Source organism: Aptenodytes forsteri, unplaced genomic scaffold, assembly GCF_000699145.1.
Source record: "Aptenodytes forsteri isolate BGI_AS27 unplaced genomic scaffold, ASM69914v1 Scaffold401, whole genome shotgun sequence".
NCBI lineage: Eukaryota > Metazoa > Chordata > Aves > Sphenisciformes > Spheniscidae > Aptenodytes > Aptenodytes forsteri.
In genome coordinates, this window is record NW_008795022.1 from 261,112 (window position 1) to 263,630 (window position 2,519).

Genomic DNA, 2,519 nt, shown 5'->3' on the forward strand with positions numbered 1-2,519 from the left:
GCTGTCCTGGCTGTGCCCCCTCCCAGCTTCTCGTGCACCTCCAGCCTTCTCGGTTGGTAGAGCACGGAAAGCTGAACAGTCCTTGACTAGTGTAAGCACTGCTTAGCAACAGCTAAAACATCGGTGTGTTATCAACATTATTCTCATCCTAAATCCAAAACACAGCACTGTACCAGCTACTAGGAAGAAAATTAACTCTATCCCAGCCGAAACCAGGACAAAATGGCAGCTGGAGAAACAATGTTGACGGATGCATATCAGTAAATACTATACATACACAAAGCTGTACTAAATGATAGTGGTCTGTTACTGCTTAAAACAGAGATTTGGCTGTCCTTTTGTCTAGTTCTATAAAAAATTAAGCTCAGTGATAGTAAACAACAAATACATTATCAGGAAATAAAATTGAAAGTATCACTGTACCATTGTACCAGTTTGCATTGTGTTTGTGTCTGGAATATTGGTTATCCCATTTTTTAAAAAAAATTGAAAAGATACATGGAAGGATTGCAAACATCACAGATTAAAAGAGTTTCCAACTGAGGAAAAAGTACATTAAAAATACTCAGCTTCAAGCGAAATAATTCTTCAGAATGTGGTGGTGGACCAGACTCATTGAATGCCATGAAGAAAATGAATAGAGAACAGTTTTCTGTTCCTTATAACAAAAGAAGGGCATCTAATTAAATTTTCAGATAGCCTGTTTAAACAAAGAAAAGGAAGTATTTTCTTCATTCAGTACAGCTAAATTATCAAACTGATTGCTACAGGATATTGTAGAAATCAAAAGTGTAGTAGATGCAAATTCACATAGCATTGATCAGACTTTTACATTGTTTACAGGGTGGTCCAGGTGCAACTTTTGCTTCAAAAAGTCTCTAAACAGCTGATTGTCAGAAGGCAAGAGAAAGTATTTATGGAAGTAAATATGAATATTTCATATACTGCTTTAGGTATTTTATGATAGACATTGTCTGTATTGATTTCTGTATGGAAAGAAAAAATGCCTTAAGCTGTTTCTGAAATTAAGAGGGATATTCAAATTGGAAGTAGAAAAAAGAGGAGGAGGCAAGAAACTTTTATGATTTGGTGACAACTGCTTAATGTTTTTGTTTTGTTTGTATGAGGTTGAATGTTGTTAGCTTGAAACTGTGGAACATCATAGGAATATCACGTATGCTATGCTGAACCAGAGCCATTTATTCTTGAAGATATTGAAGGATTGCAGTGTTGCAGCTTGTCTATCATGAAAAGCAAGCCCCGGAGGGGCTGGAAATAGACCCCACGTGTTGCAGGAAAATTCAGCCTGCCCCTGTCTAGCTGCTTCAGCCTGGTGCTATAGATGATCAGTTTGATTGCAGCAAGTTTTAGAGCTTAGCAAAGAGACTGTGGCATTAGGGGGCCTTTGAATACAGATTATAGAGGTAAAGAAGGGGACAACCAGAGCATTAATCATAAGACCTCCAGGGGAACCAGCATAGAGACTGTAATTTGATAAAGTCAGAATGTAATTTGCTTTATAAACCCACAAATTTCTCTTCTGATTAGCAGTGGAGAACTTTGTACAAGTTAATGATTGTTTTTCCCTTGTGTACCCATTTGTGTTTAAACATTGAATTTCACCTGCAGTTTTATTTACTTATAAAGTTAAGTCTCATAAAGTCTTTTTGCAGAATTCATGCAGTTCTGCAAATTGGCCTGTGACTAAAGAATAAAATTCTTCAGTTATTATGGTCAGAAATCTTTGGATTGTTGACTGCTAGTTACCACTTCTGACAAAGCTTGGTAAGTGACTGTGGAATTACTTCTAGGATATTTTACTGTAAAATAAAACATATGGCTTAAACCATCTGAGGTGAGAAACTGCGTTAAATTAATTCAGTGGGGGTGGAAATATGATACGTCTTCATTCGAACACAGCTTTACAGGAGCAATGTGAGACTACTCACGTGACATGAAGTAGCAAATTCTTCCTAAATGTGAGATGTTTTCAACCATATTTCTTATTCACCCAAAGGCTTTTTGAATGAATCTACAAAAACTAATGATTAGGCTATCAACTTTATCAACTAAGTCTCAGATTTGGAAATAATTTTCCGATAAAACTCTGAAAATAGGAAACTAAGGAAAAGTTGGCTAGTTATATGAACGGCAATACTATAGTTGGCATGTAAAACACGTGAATTAGCTATTATTATGTAAAACACTGAAGTTTAATGGGGAATTTTCAGGTGTCACAAAGGAAAAAATGAGATTGCATATAACAGTTTCCTTCAATAATTTCTGAAAATGCCACTCAATACTACCCTAACGATTTCTGAAACTTGGGAAGGGATGTTTGCATAGTTATCTGTAATAGAACCGCATACTTACTAAGGATTTAGAAAATGGCATTGTTAATTTTTACTACAGCTTATCTGTAAAGTGTTTTTCTGTGGTGAAGTAGTTCCTCCTTTGTTTTTGTTCTTATTTTCTTCTTTTTCACTTGAGACTGATTTATGTAGAAAATGTCCATATTC